This window comes from Elgaria multicarinata, chromosome 9 (genome assembly GCF_023053635.1).
Source record: "Elgaria multicarinata webbii isolate HBS135686 ecotype San Diego chromosome 9, rElgMul1.1.pri, whole genome shotgun sequence".
NCBI lineage: Eukaryota > Metazoa > Chordata > Lepidosauria > Squamata > Anguidae > Elgaria > Elgaria multicarinata.
The window spans coordinates 20,322,909-20,341,379 of record NC_086179.1 but is presented as its reverse complement, the minus strand read 5'-3'; the positions used below and the strand labels follow the sequence as shown (position 1 = coordinate 20,341,379).

The following is an 18,471-nucleotide window of genomic DNA, read 5'->3' as shown; positions in this document are numbered from 1 at the left end:
TGTGTTAGCAGTGGTGTGAACGTCAAATTTAGCCTGAAACCTCTTTGTCCAAGTTTTTATTTATTTATTAATCTATAAATGCACGTTTTGGATAGCTACCTGTCCTTAGCCTTCAACCCTGAACTGCCTGGCATAATTTTCTTTGAAGCGTGCATACTTTGCTATCAATCTCTAAGCTTCACAGTAGCCAAAGGGACCCTCTTCCTATCAAACCAGTGTAGCTAGCCTTCTACCCAAAGTCCAGTGTTTCAGCCTCCCTTTGACACATTAACTGTATTGATTCTTTTCTGCATTCCAGGTTACCAAAGAAGCCGAAGCTGTCTTCCACTCTGGCACCCTGATCCTATTCGGTACTTGCCTCAAGCTCTGCTGAAAAACTAGCAGGCACACAAAGCTAACCCCTTCCTTTTTACTGTGGTTTTTATTGTGCACAGGGGGCCTCCTCCCCTCCACAACCCCACCCCACCTTCATAAAAGGGGAAGAAAGGAAAGGGGATACTTAAATCCCTCCTGATAATCTGCTGTTCCTTGACTCCAATAGGTCTGTTTCAAAAAGGGGTGAAGGCAGTTCAAGCAATACAAAAGCACCTGCTGTTTCTCTAGGAGGAGATGAGGTTAATTCTGAGCATTGAAGCTCCTGCCAGACTCTGAGAATGTAGATGTTTTGAGAGTGGATTCTGCCTGCTTGTCTGGATCGGTTCCTTCACAGTGGGTGAGCCTGTGTGTCTGAATGAGTGTGTGTGCTTGTGTGCGTGTGCGTGTGTGTACTGCTGTCATCACAGATGTACCCCCAGCTGTCACTCCACCCTGCTCAGTCTCGCTCTCGCTCTCTTCCCTACTTGGTGCTGTCTCGATTTTTCAGCAGACTGCCATCCTCTTTCACACAGCCATCTCGCCTTTGCTCCTTCTCTGTGCTTCCGATGGTTCTGGCGCCTAGGCACCATGCATGGTGAGGGGGGCTGATGTCAAGCGGCGTCCTGCGAGCGCTTGCCCGCCTGCCTGCCAACTGCTTGCGCGAGGACATTTGGATATCCATGAGGGGCTTTGGCAACTCTGAAGAGATTCCATCCCAGCCAAAGGATAACAGTAAGTGCTGGGTCTTATCTCTGTGAAGCCATCAGACTGCTGCAAAAATGCTTCCACTTGTGTTTGCCCTTTGCCATTCTATCCAGTGGGTACCCGCTGTCATAGGCAGGAACTTGCCAGGCTGACAGAACAGTGTGTGTATGTGTGAGAGAAAGAGAGAGAGAGAGAGGGAGGGAGGGAGGGAGGGAGGGAGACGGTGCTTCTGAGGGAAAGCCTAACTGGATGAGGACACAAGGCAGCTGTTTGATTGACAGAGTGACAGATGATGATGGGTTCAACACAGCCACTTGGGGCTAATCCAAGTCAGATGATGAGGGCTGGAAGAAACAACGCCTGCCGGCCATGGAGAAGGCACAATCCTTTCTCTGTGGCAGAGACACCTCGAGTTTGAGAGCGCAGCCACAAGCCTCAATAGTTTGTGTTTAGGTCAATATAATTATGAGAAGCTCACCCTTCCTTCACTCCCTGCCTCTTCCTCAGGGAACACGGGCTCTTCCTGCATCCCCATCAAGAACAATTTCATATGGTAAATTGCCCAGAAATGGAAGGGTAGGAAAAGAGTACCACTCTATTTATTTATTTATACATTTGTATCCCACCCTATATTACTAAGATCTCTCTCTAGTTAGTCACAGTTTTATGGGCACAGTTCCTTAAGTTATTTCTTTAAAAGGAAAAAAAAGCCACCTGGGTAAAATGAAAATGTGGATAAGGAAGATAATGGAAGAAAAGTGTGCATGCTTGTGGAGGACTAAGGGCCTGTCAATAGAAAGTTCATTTTCCAGCAAAGAGAATTGTAATGTGATAAGGCACTTTCTCTTTGGTTTGTTTTTTCATGCCTCTATTCCAGCGATGCACCACAGGAGGATCACGCCTCAAAACATAAACCCAGAGAGTTTGTGTCACAGGATGAGCCAGAAATAGTTGTCTAAAGAGACATCCTTCCCCCATTGTTGCCCTGGAGGGTGGTCCCTGAGATCAGTGAACCTTTGTGAAGGTGTCATGCTAGTGAAGGAAGCAGAAGGGGGGGGGAAGCCCTTTTGCCATTTTTGGTACTTAGGAAGGATTTGCTAAGGAGGGAGGATGCTCTGAGAAGAAAAGGGAGGAATATAAGGGAAGTAAATACTTCTTCTTTGTGTGCGTGTGTGCATGTGTGTGTGCGTGCGTGTGCGTGCATGTGTGTGTGTGTGTGTGTGTGTTTGTATATAACCATGTCTATGCTAGCAAAAACAATGTTTATGCTGAGTGAGGCAGAGTACATGTATACATGCCTTTCTAACAACAGTTCACCACAATGCAACCATGTCACTGTTTGCCTTTATTTATTTTTAATCAAACGTAAAAAGCATAGGCCTCAGCTGAATGCTGGGTTGAACAGTTGTAGTTTGGAAATGCACTTTGGCTTGGTAGAACTACTTCTACAATCATAAACAACAACAGCACTTTAGACCCTCACTTCGCAGTGCCTCATGCAATTTATTTATGTAATCATTACAAAAAACTGATGGGAAGGCTAGTCTTATTATATGGATGGGGTGGCTAAGGTTAAGCAATGGAGGCTTGTTTTAGTAAACTCATGTTTCAGGCAAGATTCGAACTGGAGCTTCCTAGCTCACAGCTCACATTCTTAGCCATACTGCCTCTCAGAAATCTAGATATGAACTTGCCCCATACTTTGAGAGTATTCTGATAATGGTTCCTGCCCCAGTAATAATAAACCAGGTAGCAAAGATAATGGTTCCTGCCCCATTAGTAATAAACCAGGTAGCAAACAACATCAGTGTTTCTTATCTTGAAAGACTGTTCTGCGACTCATACATTTCAGAAAAAGAAATAAGAATGGTTTTGATAAAAGCTAAGGTAGCTGCTGTCCAAGGTGCTGTTACACAATTCGCAAGGAAGGGTTTTTAAAAAAACCTTAAAATTTATGCACAAATTTGAAACAAAGGTCAGAAAACCGGGGGCTTTTTTTTTTTAAAAAAAAAATCAGCTGAGTTCATTCCAGATGCAGAAACTACTTTGCTCTGGAGCATTGCTGCTAGGGTCCATTTTGGGAGACTGGATTGTTCTGCAACTGCCAAGGGTGAGCAATGATTGCTAGTGAATTATTCCAAGTGAGTGAAGGGCCCGAGGGAATTTATCCCAGATTGACATTACTGCAGACATTATAAACAGATACCATTCACCCAAGGCAGTTAAAGATAAATCCAGGAAAAATATTTGCAGGCAGAAAAGCTCAAACAATTTCTTAGTCTCAAGTAGCACACCCTTGCTCTTCACCTGAGTGATGCCTCTTAGTGCGCTGAATTAGTTCTGATTCCTTAATATAAATATGTCTCCCATTCATCATTTCAGACCTTCGTTGTTATTTTCTAAGACCTCCACCACCCAGTTACTGTAGTAGGAGGTGTGAAGCTGTCAAACTCAAATATGGAATGGTAGCTGATGAGAAAGCTAGATGAAAGCATATGGTTTATGATGACAACACTGAAGGAACAGAGGAAGTCAGTTATTGCATGCGTGAAGCTGCAATGGCCCCATCAACACCAAGCAAGTCCCTCTGTTCCCTGAGACTAGCATGAGAGAGGCCCTCTTTTGCTTATGATGGTATTGCAGGTTCCACCCCCACTGTGTTAGAAGAATCTCCTCTTGGCTACAATCTGTCCTGCTTCAGTTTCTCTAAATCAAACAGTGAGCATAGTCAAAGTCTTAGCCCACCCTCAGTAGTTTCCAACAGAAACTCAGTGGTGGGGAAGTAAGACTCCATTTTTTGCTCCTCACGCTGCCTGCATCCATTTTGTCTCTTCAAAATGGACTCATTCATCAGAGTTGACAAAGTGTGACCATCCTGAGGATTCTCAAAATAGAATAGAAAGCCAGTTCACAAACTTTCTTTGAAGCTATGGGCTGCAATGAAAGAGAATCCCCTTCAATGCACCATATGGCACCATATGACAACACTTTCCATTTTCCTGATGGCCTCTCAAATTTCCTTCTAAAATAGTTTGGTTTGTATCACATGTGCTTTGCATGGGCATTTTAAGGAAGATCCTGGGAGCCAAGAATATCCCCTGTGGAAACTGCTGGAGATGCTTAAGGGCTTCTTCTGAGTTGTTGTATGCAGAACATTTATACACAGTGGTTAATCAAGTGAAGCAAATTCATGAAGCTAATTGAGGCAGAAAGAAATAAGCTGAGTTCTGTATAAATATAGTGCAGTTTAAGGAGGAGGGTGAGCCTTCCTCTGGGATTTTTGCTAGCAGATGTAAATGCAATTTCTTTTTGTTAAAAAATGAAACCTTAGGAATGAAGAGTGGTTCCCATATAACTGTTGACATATTTTGCTATTCCATATCCTTATGTCCATGATGACTTTATGCACAACAGTCCACACAAAACATAGAGGCAACAATTCAGCCTCAGCAATTCTTCAAATCCTATGTGTGCCCTTTCACTATTCCCACAACTTTCCCAAGCTTCCTGTCTCCCTGGCTGGCAAAGTGGCTCATAACAATTCAATCTGTTGATGCTCAGACAAAATGGAAGACAGAAGAGGCAGGGTCAATGGACATGGTCAAAATGCACTGGAATCATATTATAATAAATTAGATTGCTTATGAAAAGTGACAGGATTTCCCATCATACATTCTGCTCCCAGAAGTGAAAATGACATATATAATGAACAATCATTTGGGGCTCTCCATGTGATTGGGGTGGGTGGGGAGTAGGAACAATACTTGCTCAATTGTGCAAAAGTTAAGTATCTAGGTGCCTTTTTTAAAGAACATATTCTGCTTGTAGGGATATTCAGATTAAAATATTCTGTCACTGGGAAATTGTAATGTTCGTGTAAGCATAATTAATAAGTGGATGCATCATAAACATGGCATATTTTGGAATGGCTGCCTGACAATGCAATCCAATACATATCTACCAATATGAGTAGAAACCAATGAGTTCAATTGGGCTTTATCCCAGGTATAGGACTGCGGCCTAAATTTTACAATCAGAATTTGGAAATGATGAAATTGTAATATTTGATCTTAATTGGGGTGGGAAGAGGATTGCATTTCCACTATTATCCCAAGGCCAAGATTGGGGCACCACCGCTTTTTGATGCTTACTCCTCTGTTTGTTGTGATGACTTATGGTTCAGATGTAAGCAAATATTATTGGTTCTCTGATTTAGAGACCACAACTTCTTCTCTACAAGTTATCCCACACAGAGAGGGGCTGCACACATAGCCACATACTAATTCACCTCCAACTATTCCATCTCCTTCCATTCAAGTTTCCAGCAGTTGTCTGTCCTATGTTCCTGTCCTGCATCACAGTCAGTGTTCTGTATGTACTCTGCTGCACCCTATCAATAGGCTGGCATGAACTGCTGCTTTCATTTTGGGCACAGGTTAGAGGAGGCTTTCCTAACTCTAGAACTGCTTGGCCCCCTGAATGATTTATTAAGGTGTTGTCATGGAAATCCATTCATTTGCCTCTAGCTCAGGAACGGTGCCAACAGTCACAGTAGGAATGTTTTTTTGTATACAACAAATGTGAAACCGGGCAAAGGTATGGCCTAAGAGTGTGCATGCCAGGCAACAGAAACTAAAAGGGCAAGTATTCTAACCCAAAGCCTGATATCATCAAAGTTGTAGAGTGAGGCTGTGCTCCTTTTTCAAATCTATCCTCTCCATTCACCGCTTTCTACACGGGCCATTTTTCAGATCTCTGAGCACTTCTGTGGTACATTGGAAGCCTCTTTCCATTCTCTGTGTCCATGGTGGACATGACCCACCACATCCCCATCTGCACTGCAGGCAGGTATGACTGCAGTCCCAGTACAGCAGGTGCAGTATGCATTGTCATAGGAATACATAATTCCCGCTATTTCCCATATTCTGGTTAAGTTAGTGACACAGGAGAGTGAGGACACATGAATTGCTGTGGATCATATTACTTTTATATTCTGTATAGTCAAGAGCACACGGTTGAGTGCTAAATAAATGTCAAATTGTAGCAACACAAGTGAGACTCTATTTTTCATTCCTACATTTTCCAGCATTTGTCTGTTCTATCTTTCCCAATTTTTGAAGCTCAGAAAACTCTGCAAAGACATGGAATAAGCTGGGCTAACATCTCCTGTCAAGCACAAAAACCTCTACACCCACCTCCACTCCACACACTCCATCTCAAAACATTCAGCTTTTGTCTAGCATGAAAACTTCCATCCTGTATGTTAAACTCTTGTTAGTTCATCAAAAGGTTTCATCTCCCTTGCTTTGCATTTCTTGTTCTGTACAGCCCAAATTGCTAGAAAAATGCCTCTAAAACAGTAGCAGCAACAGTATACAGAAATATGTTACTGTCAGAAGTCTGGAGGCCTATTACTTTTTAGAAGCTTTATAGGCTGTTTCTACACCTGCCTTTCCCCCCAGGATTGTCCCGGGATCATCCCTGTGCATCCAAATGACACACAGGGGATCCCGGGAGCAGGCAGGGACGATCCCTCCATTTTCCTGGGATAATCCTTAGGTGTAGAAAGGGCCATAATCTGAAAATCGCAGTTGGTATTTACTCCACCACCCCTTCTCCCTGGTTTCCATTCATTTTCCTACTTAGTAGTAAGGAAATTATTCTTAGCATTTTCAGAGCTATGAACTGAATACAGTTCTGTGAGAAAATGGTATCACCACTGCCAGGATTCCCAAGCAACAGTCCTTTTGTCTAACTGCAATATATAACACCTACCTCATCCCCATAGGAAGAAATGTGGGCAGGAACTGTGTGTGTGCAGAGCCTTCCAGACAGATTCATAGGCAAAAATGGGAATGTGCAGTACAAAGAAAGCCAATATCTTCATCATTTTTGCTGAGCTCAGAACGGACACAAACCTTCTGTCAAGGGGCTAAATAAGAGGGGATTAGAGGCCTGAGCCACTACTGTCCATGAGATTAACCTCTGCAGGAAATTAAAGTGCCTGTGGAAAAGGCCTTTTCCTCTGCATTTGAAAGAGTCAAAAATTGGGATTTGGATTAGAATTGCCAAGGCTGGTGTGCTAAGCAGCCACCCACATGCAACTGTTCCTGGCTGGATCTGCATACGGTCTCTCCAGCTTCACAAGGAATCCCTCTCCTTGCCTCACACTGAGTTTTGATTTTTCTCCAAAACAAGGATGGAGAGAATTGTATTTATCTGCATTAAAGAGGAAGGCAAAGTGGTAACTTGCACAATCCAGCTGCCTCCGTTCTGCTCAGTTAAATACATATGATCTATATACTCAGGAGTAGTACTGTCTCCTTCATGCAACCCTGTAATGTTACTGTGAGTTTCAGTCACGGCAGAATCAGATATCCTCAGTGTGATCCCCCCTAGCACACCAGTGTGATCGCCCTTTTTGCCCTAGTAAAGAGGCTTCTTCTTCACCACTATTCCACATCTTCCTCATTAGGCTCTGTGGCATCCATCTCTTTCAATAACTCTGGGAAAAGTACTCGAGAATTTCTAGAACTGGAGTCCCAACATCTTGAGATACATTCAATGATAAACAGCCGAAGCTGGCCTTTTATAGAAAATGCCTGATGGGGTATACATTTTTGTGAACCGCCCAGAGAGCTTCGGCTATTGGGCGGTATAAAAATGTAATAAATAAAATAAAATAAAATAAATAAATAAATACTTTAGTGGGTTACTCCTTAGAGCACTTTCAGACTGCAGCTTCTCCAACAATGTGAGCACTAGAACAGAAAGCAAAACAGGAAGTACTCAGAAAAGAGGTACCATTTACACAGTAGGTTGGCGGTACTGTGATGCTTTACAGTTTGTTGTCAATTTATATAATGTAAGTATTTGTGATGTTTTAATGATAGTTGTCCTTTAAGAAGTGCTGTGCGGACTGCAAATACAAGGTTTGTAAGTAGTTAAATCTAGTGGGATTGAGTGGAGAAAATGCGAAGTGAATGATGATTGGCTGATGGTTCAAAGGTCTGGATTGGTTGTTAGTAGTGAGGGGGAGGAGTTAAGGAAGGAGTAGAATTGAATGAATGTGAATGAATGTTTGTTTATTTCGGTCATAGACCAGCACAACAGAAAACATCATCACAATAATATTAAAAATCCCAATATACAGGGTCTCGCTATTTACTGTTTTACTCTGTACAGCACCATGTACATTGATGGTGCTATATAAATAAATAATAATAATAATAAAATACATAAAACGTGGCAGTCTAAGGTGCAATAAAATTCTTCAACATCAATTTCCGTCGGCTTATGGCAGCCGCACAAAAACTGGCCACTTTTAGAGTAACCTGAGGATTCTGATCCGATAGAAGATGTTTTATGTAATATTCATCTGATCTACCGGGAGTTCGCTGCAAGATAGAGGTTATAAATGTTTGGCGCAAATCTTGATAAAAGGAACAATACAGTAGAACATATGTGTGACAGTGAGTAGCCCTGTTCAGAAGACACCTTAAACCATGGCATTAACCACGGTGGTTAAGTCAAAAAGCCGGGCAGTGTTCAGAAGTCACCATAAACCATGGTTTAACCATGGTGAATAAGGCTTTTTGCCTTAGTCACTTAATCCTAAACATTAAGGGTTAGAGATTTGTGTACTTTTGATTTTTTTTATTATCATAACCTGTCATACCCTTTAACGCACTGTAACATTCCTAAGGTTGGTGTATGCCAACTCTCCAAATCTGGGTAACCTAACTTGACGTTATGTAAGCTGCTTGCTAATTATGCAAGTCAAGTACATTCATTTGGGCATTTTCTATCAACTGTTGTACGTTTACTTCTGGCATATATCAGAAAAGTTGTGAAAATTGGTCCATGACAGGAAAAAGTGCTCTTTCTCATTTGTTCTGCCTACCTTTTGTTTCTGAATCAGCGAGTGTAACATAGGCTATTGGGAACAGAAATGGTAGGATGCCCATGTCCTACTGTCCCCTGCTTCTGCTGCTTCAACAGTACATGCACCTACGCATCAGTAATACACAAGCAGAAATTGTGAGAAGCGTCTTCATTTTCCTCCTGAATCATGAAGCCTTTGCAGTTGTGCTCTAACAACAAAGCAATCTTCTTTAGCTTTTAGTTTAGCCTGGTTAGGAGGAAACGTGATGGCTTCTTAATCAGCAGAAGTAATATTTAGGTTGTAACCCTATGCATGCTTAGCTGCGAGTAAGTCTAACAGATTTCTGGAGCTGATGTTGTTATCTTTTCGGCGCCAGGTCAAGACTTTTCTCTTCTCCCAGGCATTTAGCAATATGTAATTAGCTTGGGTTTGTTTTTGTATGTTTTTGTGGTTTTAAATTGTATGTTTTTGTGATTTTAAATTTTTGTATATTGTTTTTAAGTGTTTTTATCCTATGTAAACTGCCCAGAGAACTTCAGCTATGGGGCGGTATATAAATGTAATAAATATTATTATTATTAATTATTATTATTATTATTATTATTATTATTATTATTATTTCAACAATGATTCAAAATAATTACAAACCAAGGATCCCCAATTGCTTTTGATTGAGGGGCACATTTAGCATTTTGTAGGTGCTCTCACAAAATAACTGCTAGAGAGTGGTTTGCCCATTCATAATGGCCATGGCCAGTCACAAAATACTCATGTCCAGAGAGGAAAGGGGAGAATCCTAACCCTATCAAAAAGGCTTTATTGCTCCTTTGATAAAATTCGTACGGATCACAATAAAAAGGACATGGATGTGTCAATGAAGACTAGACTGCATTATGTATTATTTCTGCAAACATGAAACAGATAAATCTGGAAGGGTCATGAAGAAGCTTCACCTACTGAACTGCTTCCCTGCAGGTAATCACAACCCACAACAAACCCCCAGGTTCAAAAAATCAATTGAACTGTCTCCCTGCACTTCTTGACAGAAAGATATTACATGACTATAACTCCTACACAGAGTTGAAGGCCTAGAGTTGAATTTCCCCCCCTGACCAGACACCTATGCCTTTAACAGTTATTTGACAGTCAGAACTTAAGCAGCTGAGTTCTTCCAATCCACTTTTCTGTGAATATTATTCTGGTTTTGCTCAATCTGTGCTGGTTACCAGCTTGTTTCCAGGCACAATTCAAAGTGCTGATCATTACTGATAAAGCTTTATAAATGCTTTGGGACCAGGATATAGGAAGGATATTTGAAACTCTTCTCCTTTATTGGTCAGTTAATCAATCATAACAGCAGCATGCCCTCATAGTCTAGAAGGCAGGAAAAATGTTCTTATTGAACAATTGGCCAGAATACTATCTGAATATTTTTCCTAATATATTTGAAACTACAAAGATGTGTGTGTGTGAGAGAGAGAGAGGGGGGAGAGAGAGGGAGAGAGAGAAAGAGATATAAGACCCTAGGTAAGACATTTTATTTTTTTATTCATTAAATTTTCCAGCTGATGGCCTACACTGGCACCAGGTGGCATGCCTAGATTCAGGGGTGGGGGTGGGGAGGAGGAACCTGGATATCCAGCCATACTGCAATTCTAAATGCAGTGTGATGTATCAACATAACCTTTAACCGAATCACTGGAGGGTTTTTATTATTATTTCCCAGCTACTAATGTAAGTATGAAATAAATAACCACAAAGCAAGAAAGGGCTAAAACCAGACATTTTAAGATTTTAAAAAAAGACATTATTATTATTTGAGGCAATATTTGTCTGGGAAGATCTATGGGATTAATTCATTCCTGAGCCTCTTACCCACAGGGATTGGAAGGAGGTGTGTGTTGTAACATTTTTGTTATCACAGTGTTTCCGCTTTAGCAACCTAACTCCTCTAAGATTAGTGACATACTAGTGTTAACCTAACATGGAAAATAGGACTCATTTTAAATTTTCAATTTAATGTAGGGTGACCAACTGTCAGGATTTCCCCGGATTTGTTCTGGTTTTTGTTCTTTCCATGGTGTCAGGGGGGATTTTCAATAATTTTCAATAATGTCCTGGAATGACACACCTTCCCCTTTAAGGCTGCCATTAGCATGGCAGGAGTGAATGACATGCTTTCTTGAGGCACATCATTCCCCCACCCCGAGCTCCAATTGAGGTCTTAAAGGGGAAAGTGGGTCATTCGTGGACATTATAGAAAAGGCCCCAATTGGAGTGGATGGTGGTGGTGCAGAATGAAATCCTTTCCCCTCCTCCACTCCAATCGGGTTCTTTAAGGTGGCGGGGGAATAAAGTACTTTCTGCAGGACTCAGAAAGCTGCTTCCCCACACACACACTAGGTGTCCTCTTTTTTGGTTTCCCAAATATGGTCACCCTAATTTAATGTCTTATTGCTATTTTTATTAGATCAAGATCATCTCTTCTCTCTCTTCCCCTTTTCTCTCTCTGTTCATCTAATTCTTTCCCCACTCTCTTAGCTCAAGTTGTGACCCAAATTAGATCATGACCCACCAATTGAAGATTCATGTCTAGATGAATGGATAAAAAAACAGCCCCCAGTCCCTTTATGGAAAAACATGTCTGAACTTCCTAACTATAAAAGGACACTCCAAGGATTATTTTGAGGATCCATTCCGCAGGCTCACTTCATCATGTTGCCTGAAAACATGCTAAACCATCTCTGGGCATCCTAATAATGCCCTACGAAGGGCAAAGCACTTATTCTCATGTGCTGAAAAAGGACTTCACAAACCTACCCTGTCTCCTGTGAATGGATCTGGGGTTGTCTTGATGCAGAAAATGCAAGGAAGAGTATCCAAATACTCTTTTGCACACACATGGGGGGAGGGGGAGAAAGACACTGGGAGATAATCTCCTTAAAGCATTCTCTATCCCTTGCCTAACTCTGCTGGATTCTTGAAAAAAGACTAAAGCAACTGAGAAGGACTTTAGTGTTACTCTCTGATGTGTGTACATATGGTCTCATGTACTTAGTGTTATATTATTATGTGTGTGGGTGCCTGACTGTCTGAATACCATCTGAGTGGATGTCCTTATACTCATGTTTTATTTCACAGCATGATCATAGTTTTTTTTTTATTTTTTAAATCTAAAGTATGGAGAAAACCCATGTACCCATAAGTGCAATCCTGCAAAAGTGAAACACATTTATGACCTCAATCCTAAAAACATGGGCAGCACGTACTGAAAACTTTTACATATAAGCAAATCAGTTCAATCACTATGACTTACGCTCTAAGGATGGCAGCCTTAATTGGAAAAGATCTCACTGGACTCAACAGGACTTGCATCTGAGTAAACATGTTTAAAATCAGGCTATAAATCCCACTGAACCCACAGAACATTAAGGGCCCAAAGAGCCCTTAATCAAATTCCATGTCCAAAAAGCAAGCTCACACAACTACCAGTTCCCACACTGATAAACCTACGCATAATTGTATTTTAATTTCATTGATTTCAACAGGAAACTGATCTGACACACATTTATTCAGAAGTAAATCCCACTGATTTTAAGGGAGACTACTTCCACATAAATATGTTTACGACTGCAGCCTTATGTTGTACTTTCTTCAGATTTATACCCTATGTCTGTTCAGGGACATGTGACTACATATTTAAATGTCACTGCACAGCAATGCTTAACTACAACTTCAACCATTTGAGATGGCAGTGCAGGTTAGAGCTTTTAAGGCCAAAATCCACCCTGTGCCATGGTGTGTGGTTCATGCTGCTGTATCACTAGTCTTTATTGTATCATAATCTAACACCTAATCTAGACGCACATTTCCCAGAGGTAAGACACACCTCGATATGTGCCCAGCATGGTTTGATTTGAATTCTCACATTTGTGAAGGGAGAGGAAGGTTATACAGAGCAGCAGTGTTCAACCATTTCAGACCCAGGTTCTAGCTTTAATTGCAACATGGGACCCTGTTTTAATTTTTACATCCATTCCTGACCATCTTCCTACGTTTGCCTCTAGGGTTGCCAGATGTAAGAGGGGGACAGGGCTCCTGTACTTCTAATAGTTGGAAGAAGATGGAATTTTAGTAGATGCAATTAACCATAAGGGGGTGAAAAAAGTTGTGGCAGGATCTACACTACTGCTTTAAAATGGTTTATAACAGTTGTGACAACTGTTAGGGACCAGGACACACTCCATATACATTTTTCAAACTGTTTCCAAAGTGTCATATCCTGTTTGGTGTAGATCTGGCCTGTGTCTGTTGAAAAGCTGTGCCTCTTGGAACTATTTAAGGTACAGGAGATCTGTCCTCCTATACATATTGTCACGTTCTTGCTATCTTTCTCTTTTTTCGAAATAAAATGATAGAGACACCTCTGCTGCAACCCACCCTAGGTCAAGTCATGACCCACTTATGAGTCCTTTCTGACTCACCAACCAGAGACTTGTGCTCTGTTCCAGAAGTGGACAACACATGAGCCACATGAGGCCCTTGGGCTTGTTTTATGCACTCCCCAGGGTCACCTGTACCTTCCCATACCAGCTGCTGCCACAAGGCGAACAAGAAAGTAACTTGGCAGGCACATGTGTGAGCTTGGAGGTCCAACCATGAAATGTAGTTGCTACAGCAATGTGGTGTCATCCAGTTGCCACACTCCATGGATGTGCCTCCAAGCTCATGCTTGCACCTGCTTACTTCCCAATTTTGCTCTCCTTCTCCTTCTGTCAGTGGTGGCTGAATTGATATGCATCAGAAGCATGTGAGGAGTTGGCGAGTTTTTGGCAGGGGGTAGAAGCAAAAGTGCGGTGGCAGAGAGAGAATAGTTGAGAAGACAGAGAGAAAAGGAAAAGGGGGGAAGAGAGAAAGGGAAAACAAACCCTGTCCAAAGGAATTGTAGGCATTTTAAAGAGCACCAGCACAGCAGTGCAGAAGCTGTGTGTGTGCATGTGCGAGAGACAGACAGACAGACAGAGAGAGGATGGATGGAGTTTGAGTGAATGTGTGTGAGAGAGAAAGTCTGTGGGTGGTGATGATCTTAAGATGATCTTTCTTCCTTCCTCCCTCTCCCTCAAGATTCTTAAGACAGAAAATCAGTGTGGAGTGAAGTTATTTAGTGAGAAAAAGAACAAGACAATGAACTGGTTCACATGATTGTGGCTGGGCTTATTTCCCCCACTGTGGCTTATTTCTCCTGCTATGCATGTCGGGGGGATTAACATAATTATGCTCGGCAGCACAACTTGTCGTGTCATGTAAATCCAGGCAGAGTGGCTTGTTGCTGTGTATAACAAGCCACCAAGAAACCATGGACGATTGTAGGGTTCTGGCTGGCTTGTTTACCCATGGCAGCAAGCCACCCTGGCTGGGTTCACATGACACAACAAGCTCTACTGCCGAGAGTTATGCTAATCTCCCCGGCACGTGACTGGCATATGCACGGCACTCAAGATGCCACCGTGGCATATTAACCACCCTTTGATCATGCAAACCAGGTCACTGACCTGGTTCTCATGATATGAGAACTCGTGATGGGTTGTCATCCATGTTTGTTTCAAGGTGGCTTATTGTGACATCCAAACCTGGAGCAATTTCCTCAACATGGTTTGTTAATCATGCACAAGCCATCCTGAGAAGCTATGGCTTGTTGTTGTGTTGTTCAGGTTCACTTGTTTCCAGAGCTTGCTGTAATGTGCAAACCCAGTAGAACGGCTTATGCATGGCTTGTTGGAAAGCTGCCTCACAAGAGCAATGAAAAACCCTGGTATTCCTTGTAATCTTGCTAGTGCCACTTCCTGCCTCCCTCCTCCCTTACCGTCGGTGCCTCTTCTGATACAACATCACCTCCCTAGACAGTGACCCCTTCCCCCCCCCCCCCGCACTTTCTGGGAGACTTGCACATGTTTAACAGTTTTTTCCACCTTTGAGAAGATCTGCATATATTCAACGTTGTTTTTGTGCAGATTTAAAATTATTTTTTCCTTCTTTGGGGAGATTTGTACAAATGTAACTTTATTTTCTTTCTCACTTTTGGGGAAATTGCACTTATTTAATGTTATTTTTTCACCTTTGGGGAGATTTGTGCAAATGTATGTTTAAAAAAAACTTTAGGAGATTTGTGCAAATTCGCAGTAACTACTGCACTTTAGTGAAGTTGCACAAATTTCTCCAAAAGTTAAAAAAAACGTTAGTTATGCACAAATCTCCCCGAAGCTCAGGAACTTCTTTTTTTTAAATATTTTTTGCAGAAACCTCCATGAAGGTGGAAAAAATAATGGTAAATATGTGCAAAACTCCCTGAAGTTGAAAAAAAATCTATAAAGTAAACTCTACTCTGCTAATGAGGACATTTGCACTCATTAGCAGATTAGCGGATTAGGCTCCTGAGGCTGTAGCACAAAGACCCAAGAGATACATGCTGGGAGCAGGCAGGAGGACTAAGGGGGAAACACGCCATGGCAAGCTTCAGAGCACCTGATCATATATCGGGAGTAACATGGGTTAGCAATTTTCAAGGTAGCTTATCATGACATGCAAATTGGTCCAAAATAAAAAATGCGTTCCCACACCTGCTGTATTCCTTTAGCTTGCCTCCAGTGTAGGATGAGCAGGAATTCAACAGGTGCAGCTTTCCCTAGGATTGTATCTCAATCAAAAAAGGGATATACTTGTTGAATTCCTTCCTGTGCTGTTACTATTAAAGGCACAGAAACGTTCGTTTTCTGGAGAAAAGTAACTAGAATAATTACAGATACTTAGTTTCCTTTTTATCCATTTTGATGAGGCTTCCAAAAGTTGGAAAGCAAGAATATAAGAAATAGCTCTAACGCCCAAAGCACTACACAAATAGTCACTACACAGTTTTAGAAGCAAAAATTACTTCTTCAACTAGTAAAAAAGCATTGGTTATCTTTAGCATGATTTGAATTGCCTATCTGATCAAATTTAGAGATGGTAGAATTCTAATGCCTGATGGATTAAAAAGCTGGGATACATTTGTTGTTTTCTGATATATATGTTGGTCAAAAGATTGTCAGCCTAATTCTCTATGAATAATTTTAAGCAGCTGTATAATAATAGTATTATGAATGATAGATGAAATTGATGATGGATGTAAAGATCTATTAACCATAATGGAAATTTATCATTCCCAAATGATTGCTAATTAAGTATAATGTGCTCCAAATAAGCCATTATTCCCAAAAGCATCCTGATGTTTAAATAAATTCATACTTTTTTTATTTTTAAAAAGGCATAGAGGCACTTTCAGGAAAAGCATGCTAACCCTATAAAACACTATTTTAAATTTCTAGAAGGAAAGTTGATGGGGATCAGAGATGTCTGGAAGTCATACCCACCAGGCTGGAAGTCCTGCCATCCAATCAGAGAGATATTGGGGTGTGTGTGTGTGTGTGTGTGTGTGAGAGAGAGAGAGAGAGAGAGAGAGTATGTGTGTGTGTGTGTGTGAGAGAGAGAGAGGAATATATGTAATCCTGTGATGATGTAATAATGCAGGAAATGCACTTTGCACATACTCAGAAGCAGCTTCTTCGCTGTTATTTCTTCACTTGATTCATAACTAGCCCCTTGAGGTTGGGGGCAACATTCAGCCATGCTGGGGATTAATTTGAGCAAGGATTCATGAGAACTGACTCCTGGAATTTGTTTTTTAATGCCAAGGCACAGTCCTGGAACATATGAAGTAATTATGAAGACAGTGCCTTAGAAAACATGCAGGGTGCCTTCCTTCTGTTCATGTACATCATCAGCTTTTTCTGCACTTGATTCCTGAATAATTGATGGATGCTCTCCCCAGTGAGGTCCGCTTGGCTCCAATACTGTAATGTTTTCAGTGTCAGGTTGAGACTTTCCTATATTCCCAGGAATTTTACTGCATATGATGGGCTTTTTTATTTAATTGTTTTGATCAGAAAGTAGTATTTAATTTTTAATTGTTTTTAGCCATTTTAAATTGTTTTGCATTTTTGGTTGTTTTAATTTTTGTTGTAATATACAAGTCCCTTTTGAGACTTTTTTCTGAGGAAGTTTTCCTAAGAAATTTAAATAATAATAATAATAATAATAATAATAATAATAATAATAATAGCTGAATGTGTGAACTAACCCACTGAAAAGCACCATGTTCAATATAATGTGAGATCATACAAAATCTGCAACTCAGAGCGTCATCACACAGGAAAAAAAATCACATTTGCTTAATTGCTTCTCCGCCCAAGCATTTGTCCCTCATTACTTCCTCTTTTGAAAGAGTAAGTAAACAATGTGCATATGGCCCAGTCAGTGGGCCATTTTGATCCTGTTACTTCTGCACACAACAGGAGATAGCGGCAACTTCCATCTTTAAAATAAATTGGACTTACTGGGGTGTTTTTTTGTGGCGCAAAGAAGTCTAGAAGGGGTGGAAGGTGAGCAGGAGGCAGATGATGTTGTGAGAGGGACCCGCGAAAATCCGTGAGTGCCCAGTAACGAGTGTACAATAAAACACTTGACTGATGGAGCTCTGGGATATGCAATCTGTAACAGCCTATTAAAACAGGGTTCTTCCAAAGAAGGCTTTTATTGTGCAATTGCCCTGCCTCATTCATGGAATTTTACAGGGGGTCCAGATGTTGTTGTCTTCCAATTGTAGCCCTCCTGTGTTTTCCCACCACTGCTACTATCTCTTTTATTACTGGGGGTGGGGGGAATCTAGTAAAGAGAATAAGATGGAATAGCTGCACAATGCCTTTTGATTGGTAGTGCTAGGATCATCTGTTTGGAAGCACCCACTTGTAAATTACCATGATCCTGCAATCATCGAGAGATGAACATGGATGTACGAACCAGCCCTAAGTAACAATAACAGCCTATTTTCACAGAATTCAGGGAAAGAAGTTCCAGTTAGAGGCTGTCATGGTTTCCTGTCAGGCTTGAGTGGCAGCACCTTTCTTTTTTTTGGAAATACAGACACGTTCTGCCTTAAAGTTCTCAACACAAGCAGATTGGAGGGAGCCTTACGTTGTCCTTTTGAAAGGTGTATTTCTTTTGCTTGTACTTGAGCCCAGCCATACAGGTGCGTCGTCCACAGCATCAGAGCCAGCTGTAATAACAACAACCCAAGCAAAACCAGACTGAGTGATGCGGGTGGAAATGAAAGAGGCAAAGAGAGTGGCAGGCAGTTCCTAATACCTCAGGGAAAGGAGGACGGAATCATTCCACAACAGGATTTGAAACTGATCAACTCTGTCGCCCCAGCCAGCCAGAGCAGCCGGTTAAGTCTCTGTGGCTGTCAGCTTAACTCCGCCGCTGGTTCCTGTGGGGTAGGGGAGTTAAATAGGACACAGTCTCAGAGAGGAGCAAGCCTCTTTGCTGGGAATAAACGAGGCAGAGAAAGAGAGGAAAGAAGGTAGAATTTGGCAAGAGCCCAGGCGGGGAAGGAGAACAGCTCCAGGTAAGTGCTGCTGCCTTGGCTTAAGGAA

The 18,471-nt window shown here is 41.5% G+C and overlaps 2 protein-coding genes across 2 annotated transcripts in view; one reads left to right on the top strand and one right to left on the bottom strand.

The window, feature by feature from the left end:
* CACNA2D4 (calcium voltage-gated channel auxiliary subunit alpha2delta 4) overlaps positions 1-18,471 on the bottom strand; it is a 177,753-nt gene that overhangs the window by 46,064 nt on the left and 113,218 nt on the right. The window lies entirely within an intron of this gene.
* Positions 944-18,471, top strand: part of LRTM2 (leucine rich repeats and transmembrane domains 2) — a 29,109-nt gene continuing 11,581 nt past the window's right edge. The window contains exon 1 of the mRNA XM_063134898.1: positions 944-1,086. The gene's annotated coding sequence lies outside the window, so the exon portion shown is untranslated. The remainder of the gene's footprint in view (positions 1,087-18,471) is intronic.